General features: G+C 32.3%; 1 long non-coding RNA gene across 1 annotated transcript in view; it reads left to right on the plus strand.

Moving 5' to 3' along the window:
- Positions 1-15,165, plus strand: part of LOC137621089 (uncharacterized) — a 41,828-nt gene that overhangs the window by 23,244 nt on the left and 3,419 nt on the right. Inside the window, exons 2-3 of the long non-coding RNA XR_011040113.1 lie at positions 7,976-8,214; positions 10,260-10,532. This is a non-coding gene — a long non-coding RNA (uncharacterized lncRNA). The remainder of the gene's footprint in view (positions 1-7,975; positions 8,215-10,259; positions 10,533-15,165) is intronic.

The following is a 15,165-nucleotide window of genomic DNA, read 5'->3' on the forward strand; positions in this document are numbered from 1 at the left end:
TTTCAGTTTATGCTGAGCTTTTTTATTACTGTAATTTCTCATCCTCATCCTACTTTATTTTTCCTTCAGAAGAATATGGTCATTCTCTTTTCACCATTATGGCTATGAGCTTTATCCTGATGATGCCCTTTATCCTGATGATGACTTTTATCTTGGAGAAAATTAATTTCCCCAAGTAACCATATTGGCAGGTAGGGGTGTTAGTACACATCACAGTGTACTGTAGACATTGCTTAAGTCTGTGTAGCTTATCTTTGTCCCATGGGTGCTTATTAAGGCTTTAAAGGGTGCTCATGAATTACAAAGTTAAAGGATAATGGCCTAGATACTGGCCTTAGACAGTATAGATACAGTCAGCCCTTGATATTCGTGCTGTTTTCCTCTCCTCGTAGCATTACACCTCATCTCTCACTGACTCTGCCTCACTCTAACGGAGTCGGCCTCGCTCTCACTTAGTCTCTCCTCGCTTGGACATATGCTCCAGTCCTCTTTGTTCAAGCATCACTTAGCCCTGGTGTACTTTGTCAACAGCATCTGAAGGTTCTGCAAAGAGGCAGAGGAAGGTCATGACTCTCAAGGAGAAGGTTTAAAGTCCTTGATAAGTGCAAGGAAGAGATGAAGTATGCAGCCGTTGGAAGACTTTTTGGCATTGATGATAGTTTCGTAAAGTACATTGAGAAAAAAAGCAAGATTTGAGATTTGTGCTGCCGTGGTTGCCAGTGCCCTACACAGTGAGAAGATTGTAACAGGGATTAGGGAAAAGGTCATTCTCCAATTGGAAAATTACCTTTTTCTGTGGATAGAGGATCGGCATTGCAAAGGAATTGCCAGTGACACTCTTGTCACCCGGGAAAAGTCCACATCTCTGCTCTACAATTTCACTCGGGATGAACATTAGCAGTCTGCCTGTCAAGACAACACATCCCCGCAAATGGCATTCCAAGCCACCAACGGATGGTTTAACAAGTTTGAATGGTGTTTTGCTTTAAAGAAGGGGAATCTGCCTGTGCAGACCATCGGGCAACTAAATCTTTGGTGGATGAGGTTCAGAACTTAATCGTGTAATAGGGGTACAAGTCGGAACAAATTTGGAACATGGATGAAATGGGTAAGTTTATGGATATTCATAAGTAAGCCTTAAAATTTTTGCTGCATACTAGTGTATGTGCACTTTATTGTAAATGTTGGTAACGTTTACCATTCATGTTAATTAGAATTATAACATAAATAATACGATATTGTAGTTTTACTTTAATTTAAAGAATTGTACTGAACATAACATTTCTTGTACATATGTGCTATTTTACTCTTTGATATGTTTGTTTAAGAAAAAGATGCCACAGAAGATTTTCATTGGCCAGAAGTAATGCAGCGCTCCCAGTTTTAAGGCAGCAAAGGACAGGTAGGTTAATTGTGTAATTTTTCTCCCATTTTCTTTAATTTACCTAAATGCATGTACAGCACAGTAATTTTTTTAGGATTCTTTGTCACTTGAAGAAAAATATTGCTGAAATTTACAGTATGAAATACTATATAGTAACCAAACCCCATTTTAGTAAATCTGTCTTTTCTGTATTCCCCGGGTGTATGTGGATTTTGTGTGGAAACTACGCATGATGCCTTCATTTATAAGTCGGCGAAGCCCCATGCACTTTAAAGCTGCAACATGAATTTGCCGCTGATTTACAGGATGTATAACAAGAAAGCGTGGAAAATAAGCAAGCTCTTCCTCAACTGTTTTGATGCTGTTCATCCTTAACAATGCTCCTGGACAACCATCCTCCTTCCAGGTAACGAAGACCATCCTAATGAGATGAAGGCAGCTGTGAAGCAGCTACACAGAATAATGTTCTCCCCCCTTCATGTGAAACTGCCATCACCACTTCCTTCTCCAACCACTAAAACTTGGCCACCACCACCTGTAACAACTGATTCGTCTGGATGTAACCCCTTCTCTGGCAAGCCCTCCTCCGGCAACCCCGTTGAAGCTCAGTGATGATGATGGCATAGACGATCCTCCTCCCTTTGCAGAATAAGATATTTTTCAGTAAATTTTCCATTTGTATAGGCCAGTTACTAGAGTTGTAAAAGTGAAATTATTGTAACTGAAATTCATGAAGAGTTAATGTACACATTGCCAGTAAATTTTTGTTTTTTTACGCAAGTTCCATTCATTGAGTATACCTGCCACAATTTCTTCTTGCTACATTAGATTGGTTTTCATATATTGGTACAGTATAGAAAAATATAACTGAAGTATTTTACTATGTTTATATTTTCGTGTATTTTTGTTTTCTTCTTTTTACAGCAGTGATGACAAATCTACATTGACCTTTCATGGCATGCAGTTCTGTCCTTCATCATATTTTCATTTGTAACTGCATGGTTTGTCCTCGTCCATCTCGCTAACTGTGCATCTTTGCGAAATATTTCCATGTAAGTTATGTCATAATTGAACATTCTTTATACAAATGTAGTTTTTACAGTACAGTATATACTGTACAAAATATTACATATTAAGTATGGTACATACTGTACGTGGACAGTATGCACTGTACGTAACCCAGAGTGATATGTGCTAATGAATGTATTTTTGATTAGAACATATTGTACATACTGTTATCAAGTACCTGTACAGTACCATACTGTATATATTACTGTATGTAGTGTATTTTATGTAGTTATTGCACTACTCATAGTACAAGCAGTCGCTACGGCAAGAATTGCATCGTGCTTTACAATAAGTTACTGGGTAGGACTTCATCCGTAAATAGTTAGTTGTGTTGAACTGTTGTTTTCTTTCGATTTTTTCATTTAGTAGGATAATCTTGTTACTGTATTTTCATTGTGGTAGGATAGATATTCTTACGAATACAGTAAAGCAATTGTTAACAGTAGTGTACTGTATACAAAATACCATACTTTACAGTTGGTACAGGCTATGTGAACGGTGAGTTGGAACGTTAACCTACCAAAAACAGCGATAACTTACCAGCTATATGTTGTTTTGGCCAATTAAGCTCTATTGTAGTGATATTACTGCACATATATTACCAATAATTTGCATTACTGTCAGCGAGGGTTGTAAGATAGGAGCAACAGTGTTTTGTTGTTACATTATTTATGTACAAGTGTGGCAGCGACTCTTGTTTTGTGTCGTTATGCGTACAGTACAGTTACTGAAGCATGTTTGTACTTGAATGCAATACTTAAACTGTGATAGAAATCACGTTAAAACAATTTAGTGCAGTACAGTGAGTTGCCTAGTGTGTTGGTCGACGCACATAGGCAACGGGCAGCGAGTTGGTAGGTTTTGAGTCTACTCGCATTAGGGCAGCAAGCATTCGCTGATTCTCATCTTATCGCCTGTCTCTGTTACCTAAGCCCAACGAATATGGAGGGCTGACTGTATGATCAGCTCCCAAGCCTCTTCTCCATCAAAGTAGGACCTGGGAAAGCCAGGCAGTGGTTGCTGATAATTTAGCAGATAGACTAAAGGGCTCCCCAAAAGTTGCCATCTCTAGGGCAAAATGATGATGAGGCTGCAGACACAACGAGAAACCTGTCTCTATCCCCCATCCATCCTCATTGCCAGTCAGGAACATTTCCCCCAACAGGCTACTACTGTACAAGCCTTGCTTTATACCCTTATAATTTATCTCTTCTAATTTATCTCTTCTTACCTACTGCCCTCGGTCTTGCTGCAAACCCTGCATGCATGCATGTATGTATGTATGTATGTATGTATGTATGTATGTATGTATGTCCCTTTAGCCTTGTTAATAGTTAATCTACTTTCATCCACCCCCACTCATCAGCTGCAACGTTCATTGAAATCGCTTGCCTTTGTAAAGATATGTTTCGATATGCTATTCAACAACATTTATTTTCCAAATCTCTCTCTCTCTCTCTCTCTCTCTCTCTCTCTCTCTCTCTCTCTCTCTCTCTCTCTCTCGATAGGCTTCTCCAAAGCTTTTTCCTGTACCATTCCATTAAAATTTGTTAGATTTGATTTCAGAGCTTTGGTATAGTACTTGGTCTCAATTTAGTTTTCACAAATGTTACCTTATTCATGAAATACTCCTGGCTATCACTTAATACTGACTAGTCTTTGCAAGTCATGATTCCTACTGGCTGCCTGACTTAAGTTCTTTTTTCATAAATCACTGGCTTTTTGAAAGTTGTATTACTTATTTTTGTTGTGAAATCGGCTCTTGCTTATAATTATAATAATTTGGTTATGAACCCTGATTATAATGCGTTACTTTATTCTTATTAAACCTTAAAATAGTGATTTATTGTTCTGGATTTTGTTCTGTGGATTTGGACCATATGTGACCTGGTAATTGTGTTTGAAGTTTTTTATTTGAGAAAGTAAGAGTCATGTAAAGGATATGAACAGGCTTTTATACACATTTTTAATATACTGTAAAGTTATGTTTTGTTATAGATTTTATATAATTGCAGATAACAACTTGAGGTTTTTTTTTTTATTTCATGGTATTTTTTTTTCCTTCTAACTGTAAATATATAGTTAGACACACTTTATCCTAAAGTTTATTAACTCGTAATTAGATATTAAATTTGATATTCAGAAGTTTTCATATTTTGAGCGTCTTAAATCCAGCAATTATTCTGATTTTTAGTTTTTATTTCAATACAGAATCCCGCCTTCAGGTATTCTCATAAAGTTGTTTAAACACCCCATATCCTTTATTTATAATCTTTCATTCCATTTACTAACGTTATCTTTAATCAGTCTAATGTAAACTTTGCACATACAATTTATATTTTTCGGGGGAATGGTTTTTATCATATTACTCATCAACTAAGTTGAATGTTCTTGCAACTCCAGAATATAAGTGTTCCGACCCCACTTTTTTTTTTCAATTGAAAAAAAATAATTTTCATAATTATTTTGATAGGCTCCATGCTAAAGAGCATTTTCAAGAGAGGACGATACCTAATGAAATCTAGGAGCTTTTGTATTATCCCATGGAATACAGAAATTTCTGAATATCATGAATAAATACATCACTCCATCCAGAGACCCAAACCAACACCAAACTTTTCATATTACAATAATTATAGATAACTCAAATTAGTCTTTTTACAAAATCATTTGCAATTTTTTTTTATTTTAAGTACTGCAAATTTTATTTTAAGTACTGCAAATTTCTTAAGTTATAAATGGATACTCATGGAGTAGTTAAAGATGATGATCTTGCTAGCGAAAGATGATGATCTTGCTAGCCCAGTTTGTCCTTTGGCTGCAACCATTTAATAGCCTCGTACGTCACCTTTGATCTCGCTTTCCTTGCAACTGGCTGGCCACTCCCTTGACTTGTACTAGATTGTGAAACTGCAGGGCTTATAGCCAGTTGCTAGTCGACGCTGAGTGACCCTATGGCCCAATATTCATATACCAACTACGTCCTTTGATCTGTGGTAATAGCCGAGAAGGGATTAAATTGATTTTGTTATATGAAATTTGTTACAGATGTTTAACCCATGGATTTTTGTTAGACCCATTTTGCTAAATTTTGATTAATTTGCCTAATTTTAGATATAAGAAATGCAAATTAACCCATGGTTTGTCGATAATCCCTTTTTCCAAGTTCTGTGTTGTAGTAAATTCTATGTAACCCTTAGATTATTGATAGACTGATCTTTGACAAATTTTCATTTAAAAAAATGCAATGCAACTTGGACCCATAATTTTCATGTAGACACTATTACCTTCAGCAGAATGTTATGTATTCTTGAGGTCATAATCTTAGCATTTTTTATTTTTTCTGTCAAACTACCTAACTCAAGTAGAATATATGTTATGTATTCCTGAGGTCATAATCTTAGCATTTTTTATTTTTTCTGTCAAACTACTTAACTCAAGTAAAATATATGTTATGTATTCCTGAGGTCATAATCTTAGCATTTTTTATTTTTTCTGTCAAACTACCTAACTCAAGTAGAATATATGTTATGTATTCCTGAGGTCATAATCTTAGCATTTTTTATTTTTTCTGTCAAACTACCTAACTCGAGTAGAATATATGTTATGTATTCCTGAGGCCATAATCTTAGCATTTTTTATTTTTTTCTGTCAAACTACCTAACTCAAGTAGAATATATGTTATGTATTCCTGAGGCCATAATCTTAGCATTTTTTATTTTTTTCTGTCAAACTACCTAACTCAAGTAGAATATATGTTAAGTATTCCTGAGGTCATAATCTTAGCCTTTTTTTTTCTGTCAAACTACCTAACACAAGCAGAATATGTTATGTATTCTTGAGGTCATAATCTTAGCATTTTTTTTTTCTGTCAAACCACCTAACCCATTTCATTAAAATGAACTATTGTAGAATATCTGGTTCAGTTGGTTTTGCACATTTTCATTAGATTTTACTAATGTGAAATTTGTAAAAAAAAAATTTATTTTTTAATGTTTTCATATTTACCTGTATAAATAAGTATAAACTAAGTCTCCTGATTACAGGTAAGTAGATGACATGCAAAAAATGCACCCATTCACTTTTGTGGTATTATCTACATTTACGTATGGCATGAGATTGTGCACGTCTTAAATTTTCAACATCCATGGCGTTATTTACATGTAGGTAAAACCTGAAAATGTGAACGCATTCAGTTTTCCACTTGAATCATTTCTCCGCTTAAAACTTTTTATACTCTAACGAATTTTTTTACATTAGGGAAAAAAGGAGCAACGATTTTTGGAAAAATTATGAAACTAAGATCTCTGATTTGTGAAACGATTTTGCCTTCCTTATATGCAAGAGTTGCGTGTTGGTTTTAGTATAGAGCTTTTAACATTGAAGTTAATTTTGATGTTTTCGTAAGTTATTTTGACTGGTGGTGTCAAATTAAGAAAAATCTTGTTTGATACTTTTAATTCCATTACCGCTGTGTTTTTTTTTTTCTTTGTATGTGTTGTGGTAGGAACATGTTAATAAATATGAGAAGATTAGCTCTTAACCACTGATGAATCGAACGATTGTAATATATAAAAAATTGCTTTGCAGCCACAGTGTAGGGAAACTATTGCTTTAATGCAGTATTTTTTTTTTTTATTATTTACTGAAAAGAGCCAATTTTAACAACTTCTTCACTTTAGCACGGTCTTATTTCATTAGGATATGATATCTAACCTCGTTCTTCTCGTAATTTTTAATATCCTTAATTGCTTATTATTTTTGCTCTACAAAGGAAATGGGAGTTTTACTTAAAGTTTTATTTCAAGCTACATGCTCAAACATACTCGGGGGAAATTGATCAGTGCTAAAAGAAATATGTGAGCCTTGAAGATTGTAAAAGTTATGGATGTAAAATAATTCGTATGCATGGATTAAATTAAACTAATTACGATATAGTAATTCTAGTATAGAGCGTAAAAGGATGTGTTAATTTATTTCGGTGCCTTCCATGTGCGTTTGTATTGTTTGTCTTTCAGGAATGTGAAGATGCTATGTAAAGATCTCAAATCAAGTAGAGCATCTCTAAATGCTTTTTTTATGTTGCCTATATAAATGTCTCTTTAATGTTTAATATGTTGAGTTGAGAACGTTGAAAGTCCACTCACCTCCAAAAAAAAAATAAAGAAATAAAAATAAAGTAAGGCAGATACATTGAGAAGGAATTCAAGCTTATTGTACAATGTTCTATCCTATTTCAAAATGAAAAGTGAAAATGTTATCCTACTTTATAGCAAGGTCTGATTATTAGTGGACACGATGCAACATTGTGTTTTCACGCTTTTTTTTTTACAATGTTTATATTCTTTGTCTTCCAAGGAAATGGAAACAATGTTCTAAACAAATGCGTTAATTAATATTATTACCACCTATGCAACCGTGCACGTATTCATTTTTTACTTGGGCCATTTCCTTGCATAAAATCTCTCCAACATCTTAATTTATTCTCTACTACCGATGCAATAAATTCAATTTGTCTTCCAGGTATTCCACGAGAATTCTACCCGAAAAGGAAAAGAGAGATTGCTATCATTAAAAAAAATAAATACTCGGCAGCTTCATTGCACAGGAATTTTAGCTCGCATGGCAGCATTTGATATGTCCTGCTAAAAAGAAAATTGAACAACTCTACTTAAGCACTGTTTTGGTTGATGAGGGCATGTATAGAGGAGTTTCTTCTAGCCTTTGCCAATATATTTGGTATCTAAGGAACGTGGTTCAAGGTAAGTATGTGTCATTCACTTACGCACGTATCAAGTTTTTGAAATGGGTCATTTGAAATGTTTTCATTAGACATTTGTTTACTCTTTCTGTATTAGATGTTTCCATTAAACATTTGTTTACTCTTTCTGTATTTAATGTTTTCATTAAGCAATTTTTTCATATTTCAATGTTTTTATCACGCAATTTTTTTTCTGATTTTAATGGTTTTTATTAAAGCATTTTTTTCTGATTTCAATGTTTTTATTAAGCAATTTTTTCTGATTTCAATGTTTTTATTAAGCAGTTTTTCTGATTTCAATGTTTTATTAAGCAGTTTTTCTGATTTCAATGTTTTATTAAGCCTTTTTTCTGATTTCAATGTTTTATTAAGCCTTTTTTCTGATTTCAATGTTTTATTAAGCCTTTTTTCTGATTTCAATGTTTTATTAAGCCTTTTTTCTGATTTCAATGTTTTTATTAAGCCTTTTTTTCTGATTTCAATGTTTTTATTAAGATTTTTTTATTTCAGTACTTTCATTAAGCATTTTTCTATTTCAGTACTTTCATTAATCATTTTTTTATTTCGGTATTTTCATTAATAATTTTTTTATTTCAGTACTTTCATTAATCATTTTTTTATTTCAGTGCTTTCTTTAAGCATTTTTTTATTTAAGTGCTATCATCAAGCATTTTTTTTTTATTTCAGTGCTTTCATTAATAATTTTTTTATTTCAGTGCTTTCATCGAGCATTTTTTTTTTATTTCAGTGCTTTCATTAAGCATTTTTTGTTTGTTTCGGTGGTTTCATTAAGAATTTTTTTTCTGAATTTAATGTTTTCATTAAGCAATCTTTTTTGTTACATTTTGGTGATTTCATTAAGCTTTTTTATTTATTTCGGTGCTTTCATTAAGCTTTTTCTTTATTCCAGTGTTTTATTGAGCTTTTTCTCTTTTTTTGGTGCTTTCATTAAGCTTTTTTTCGTTTCATTGCTTCCATTAAGCTTTTTTCTGATTTCAGTGCTTTCATTAAGTATTTTTTCTGAATTTAGTGCTTTCATTAAGCATTGTTCCTGATTTTCGTGCTTTCATTAAGCACTGTTCCTGATTTTGGTGCTTTCATTAAGCATTGTTCCTGATTTTGGTGCTTTCATTAGGCATTGTTCCTGATTTTGGTGCTTTCATTAGGCATTGTTCCTGATTTTGGTGCTTTCATTAAGCATTGTTCCTGATTTTGGTGCTTTCATTAAGCATTGTTCCTGATTTTGGTGCTTTCATTAAGCATTGTTCCTGATTTTGGTGCTTTCATTAAGCATTGTTCCTGATTTTGGTGCTTTCATTAAGCATTGTTCCTGATTTTGGTGCTTTCATTAAGCATTGTTCCTGATTTTGGTGCTTTCATTAAGCATTGTTCCTGATTTAGGTGCTTTCATTAAGCATTGTTCCTGATTTAGGTGCTTTCATTAAGCATTGTTCCTAATTTAGGTGCTTTCATTAAGCATTGTTCCTAATTTAGGTGCTTTCATTAAGCATTGTTCCTGATTTAGGTGCTTTCATTAAGCATTGTTCCTGATTTAGGTGCTTTCATTAAGCATTGTTCCTGATTTAGGTGCTTTCATTAAGCATTGTTCCTGATTTAGGTGCTTTCATTAAGCATTGTTCCTGATTTTTGTGCTTTCATTTAGCATTGTTCCTGATTTTGGTGCTTTCATTAAAAATTTTTTCTGATTTCGGTGCATTCATTAAGCATTTTTTCAGATTTCGGTGCTTTCATTAAGCATTTTTTTCTGATTTCGGTACTCTCGTTAAGCATTGGGACAAATCTTGGTACTACATTTTAAGCATTTTTAGATTTAAGTCTTGCTAGAATACTGTGAGCTTAACAAAAAGATAGTTTTGTATATTAATAAAATTACTAGAAATCATTGCAGAAATTCACAAGTACTGTAAGTTAATTACCATCAATTTAAATTACATTTAAACTGCGTAATTATTACATTTAACTAATTGTAACATAATGATTATCCTACTACCAATGCAGTATGTTATTTTTGTCTTCATCTTTCAGGTGCTGCGGTGAGAATAAGATATTTGATGACTCTAACAACATGCAAGCATAGTTATTGCTACAAAAGAAAACCAATACAGCAACTACAGCGTCGAGGAACAATACTTTCAATGCAGAATTTTGTATTATGCACTACAAGAGGATAAATTAAAGAGTTATTCACTTCGGCTCGGACTTTGTTCAGTAGTAATCAATATCTCTTCTCGACTTTGTCAATATTCCCAATTTCTAAAGATTTCTTTATCAGGCAAGAAACTGGGAACCTTGGTCTAGGTAAGTGTGAGACACATGAATGCGCTCGTATAAAGTTTTTATTTTGTCCTATTTCCATGTAGAAAACGATTTACTTTACAAAGTTTGTTTACAAAGTTTTATTCAATATATGAAAAGAGAAACTAAAACTCTTTAGAAAGTTAGCAGTTCTAGAAGAAAGTAAACGGTGATCCGGAAATATTGTAAATATGTATAACCCCATTTTTTTTTAATCTTAATTACAATATAGCGATTGAGCCTTCAACAAAAATGTTAATTCAGTTCAGTGCTTCCATAAAGTATTTCCAATGATTTCAGTGTTTTCATTAAGTATTTTTATTTCGGTGATTTCATGAGGGATTTGTCGGATTTAAAATTTTTTCTTTAAGCATTTTTTAGATTTCAGTGCTTTCAAAAAGCATTTGTTAGATTTCAGTGCTTTCAAAACGAATTTTTACAGATATCAGTGCTTTCAAAAAGTATTTTTACAGATTTCTGTGCTTTTGAGAGTCCTTTTTTACAGATTTCAGTGCTTTCAAAAAGTATTTTTACAGATTTCAGTGCTTTTGAGAGTCCTTTTTTACAGATTTCAGTGCTTTCAAAAAGTATTTTTTACAGATTTCAGTGCTTTCAAAAAGTATTTTTACAGTTTCAGTGCTTTTAAAAAGCATTTTTTACAGATTTCATTGCTTTCAAAAAGCCTTTTTTACAGATTTCATTGCTTTCATAAAGCATTTTTACAGATTTCAGTGCTTTCAAGAAACAATTTTACAGATTTCAGTGCTTTCAAAAAGTATTTTTACAGATTTCAGTGCTTTCAAAAAGTATTTTTACAGATTTCAGTGCTTTCAAAAAGTTTTTACAGATTTCAGTGCTTTCAAAAAGTATTTTTACAGATTTCAGTGCTTTCAAAAAGTATTTTTACAGATTTCAGTGCTTTCAAAAAGTATTTTTACAGATTTCAGTGCTTTCAAAAAGTATTTTTACAGATTTCAGTGCTTTCAAAAAGTATTTTTACAGATAACAGTGCTTTCAAAAAGCATTTTTACAGATTTCATTGCTTAAAAAAGCACTTTTACAGGTTCCAGTTCTTTCAAAAAACATTTTTACAGATTCCAGTTCTTTCAAAAAAAATTTTTGCAGATTCCAGTGCTTTCAAAAACAATTTTTACAGATTTTAGTGTTTTCATTTGGTATTTTTACAGATTTTAGTGCTTTTATTAGGCATTTTTACAGAGTAGTGTTTTCATTAGACATTTTTACAGATTTCAGTGTTTTCATTAGGCATTTTTACAAATTTTAATGTTTTTGATAGGCATTTTTACAGATTTTAGTGTTTTCATTTGGTATTTTTACAGATTTTAGTGCTTTTATTAGGCATTTTTACAGAGTAGTGTTTTCATTAGGCATTTTTACAGATTTCAGTGTTTTCATTAGGCATTTTTACAAATTTTAATGTTTTTGATAGGCATTTTTACAGATTTTAGTGTTTTCATTTGGTATTTTTACAGATTTTAGTGCTTTTATTAGGCATTTTTACAGAGTAGTGTTTTCATTAGGCATTTTTACAGATTTCAGTGTTTCCATTAGGCATTTTTATAAATTTTAGTATTTTCATTAGGCATTTTTACAGATTTCAGTGTTTTCATTAGGCATTTTTACAAATTGTGGTGATTTCATTAAGCAGTTTTACAAATTTTAAGGTTTTTATTAGGCATTTTTACTATTATAGGGTTTTTATTAGGCATTTTTACTATTTTAAGGTTTTCATTTTGGCATTTTTACAAATTTTAGTGTTTTCATTGGACATTTTTACAAATTTTAGTGTTTTCATTGGCCATATTTACAAATTTTAGTGCTTCCATTGGGTATTTTTACAAATTTTAGTGCGTCCATTGGCTCTTTTTACAAATTTTAGTGCTTCCATTGGCTATTTTTATAAATTTTAGTGCTTCCATTGGCTATTTATACAAATTTTGGTGCTTGCATTGGCTATTTTTACAAATTTTGGTGCTCGCATTGGCTATTTTTACAAATTTTGGTGCTTGCATTGGCTATTTTTACTAATTTTGGGGCTTGCATTGGCTATTTTTACAAATTTTGGTGCTTGCATTGGCTATTTTTACAAATTTTGGTGCTTCCATTGGCCATTTTTTCAAATTTTGGTGCTTCCATTGGCCATTTTTTTACAAATTTTTGTGCTTCCATTAGCCATTTTTACAAATTTTTGTGCTTCCATTAGCCATTTTTACAAATTTTTGTGCTTCCATTGGCCATTTTTACAAATTTTTGTGCTTCCATTGGCCATTTTTACAAATTTTTGTGCTTCCATTGGCCATTTTTACAAATTTTTGTGCTTCCATTGGCCATTTTCACAAATTTTTGTGCTTCCATTGGCCATTTTTACAAATTTAAGTGCTTCCATTGGCCATTTTTACAAATTTAAGTGCTTCCATTGGCCATTTTTACAAATTTTAGTACTTCCATTGGCCGTTTTTACAAATTTTTGTGCTTCCATTGGCCATTTTTACAAATTTTTGTGCTTCCATTGGCCATTTTCACAAATTTTTGTGCTTCCATTGGCCATTTTTACAAATTTAAGTGCTTCCATTGGCCATTTTTACAAATTTAAGTGCTTCCATTGGCCATTTTTACAAATTTAAGTGCTTCCATTGGCCATTTTTACAAATTTAAGTGCTTCCATTGGCCATTTTTACAAATTTTAGTACTTCCATTGGCCATTTTTACAAATTTCAGTGTTTATCCTTGTCCATTTTTGCAAATTTTAGTATTTTCCTTGGCCATTTTTGCAAATTTTAGTATTTTCCTTGGCCATTTTTGCAAATTTTAGTATTTTCCTTGGTCATTTTTGCAAATTTTAGTATTTTCCTTGGCCATTTTTGCAAATTTTAGTATATTCCTTGGCCATTTTTGCAAATTTTAGTATTTTCCTTGGCCATTTTTGCAAATTTTAGTATTTTCCTTGGCCATTTTTGCAAATTTTAGTATATTCCTTGGCCCTTTTTGCAAATTTTAGTGTTCTCCTTGGCCATTTTTGTAAATTCTAGTGTTTTCCTTGACCATTTTTGCAAATTCTAGAGTTTTTCTTGACCATTTTTGCAAATTCTAGTGTTTTCCTTGGCCATCTTTGCAAATTCTAGTGTTTTCCTTGGCCATCTTTGCAAATTCTAGTGTTTTCCTTGGCCATTTTTGCAAATTTTAGTGTTTTCCTTGGTCATTTTTGCAAATTTTAGTGTTTTCCTTGGTCATTTATATAAATTTTAATGTTTTCCTTGGCCATTTATATAAATTTTAATGTTTTCCTTGGCCATTTTTACAAATTTTTGTGTTTTCTTTGGCCATTTTTACAGATTCCAGGGCTTTTATTGTGTAGTTTTACTGAAATGAGGATCCTGTGTGAACCTTAATTCTAGGTTAAATTTTCCTGTTTCTTCAACTACCAATATAGTTCTTGTGTTTCAGGTGTTGCGATGAGGACATATACGATAATTACTGGGTAATTTCGAGATTACCATTACCTTAAATCTTTCATTCCATTTACTAACGTTATCTTTAATCAGTCTAATGTAAACTTTGCATATATAATTTATATTTTTCGGGGGAATAGTTTTTATCGTATTACTCATCAACTTAGTTGAATGTTCTTGCAACTACAGAATATAAGTATTCCGACCCCACTTTTTTTTCAATTATTAATTTGTAATTTTTATAATTACTTTGATAGGTTCCATGCTAAAGAGCATTTTCAAGAGATGACGATCCATAATGAAATCTAGGAGCTTTTGTATTATCCCATAGAATACAGAAATTTCTGAATATCATGAATAAATACATCACTCCATCCAGAGACCCAAACTAACACCAAAATTTTCATATTACAATTATGAATAACTCAAATTAGTCTTTTTTTTTTTTTTACAAAATCATTTGTAATCAGTTTTTATTTTAAGTACTGCAAATTTCTTAAGCTATAAATGAATACTCATGGAGTAGTTAAAGATGATCTTGCTAGCGAAATATGATGATCTTGCTAGCCCACTTTGTCCTTTGGCTGCAACCACTTAATAGCCTCGTACGTCACCTTTGATCCCACTTTCCTTGCAACTGGCTAGCCACTCCCTCGACTTGTACTAGATTGTGAAACTGCTAGTCGACGCTGAGTGGCCCTATGGCCCAATATTCATATACCAACTTCTTCTGTTGAACTGTGGTATTAGCCGAGGAGGGATTCAATTGATTTTGTTATATGAAATTTGTTACAGATGTTTAACCCATGGATTCTTATTAGGCCCATATGTCTAAATTTTGGGTATAGGAAATTCTATTTAACCCGTGGAGTTTTTATGCAAATATTTGCCAAATTTTATATATAGGAAATGCAAATTAACTATGGATTGTTGATACTCATTTTTGCCAAATTCTGGTTATAGTAAATGCTATTTAAACCATGGATTATTGATAGACTGATCTTGAAAAACTATCACCTATTAATGCCATGCAACATGGTCTCATACATTTCTTGTAGACACTATTAACGTCAGCAGAATATATGTATTCTTAAGACCAAAATCTTAGCATTATTTCTTTGTCATACCACTTAACCCATTTTCTTAAGAGTGCACGTAAGTAAAAT

The sequence above is a fragment of the Palaemon carinicauda genome, chromosome 27, assembly GCF_036898095.1.
Source record: "Palaemon carinicauda isolate YSFRI2023 chromosome 27, ASM3689809v2, whole genome shotgun sequence".
Lineage (NCBI taxonomy): Eukaryota > Metazoa > Arthropoda > Malacostraca > Decapoda > Palaemonidae > Palaemon > Palaemon carinicauda.